The sequence below is a fragment of the Penaeus monodon genome, chromosome 36 (assembly GCF_015228065.2).
Source record: "Penaeus monodon isolate SGIC_2016 chromosome 36, NSTDA_Pmon_1, whole genome shotgun sequence".
NCBI classification, from domain to species: Eukaryota; Metazoa; Arthropoda; class Malacostraca; order Decapoda; family Penaeidae; genus Penaeus; species Penaeus monodon.
In genome coordinates, this window is record NC_051421.1 from 24,364,733 (window position 1) to 24,365,026 (window position 294).

A 294-nucleotide genomic window follows, 5' to 3' on the forward strand; every position below is an offset into this window, starting at 1 on the left:
CCAGGATCCGGGTCTGGATCACCTAATGCAGATTGGTTGCCCCTTTGGCCATGAGCAATCCACCCATAATTCCGAAACGCATGTAACTCTTCATGCAATGCAGATGACAAAACATTCAATAGAAGCTATCAAATATCCCCTGGGTAAAGATGATAAAATAAATGTGGAAAGAACGCGCACAGAAATAAATATGATTATCATTTAGTGTCTATCTAAGAACTGTTAGTTGCAATCACATTACTTCTGACTCTAAATACCTATTTAACTATAAATATATCAACGGTTATTGTATGT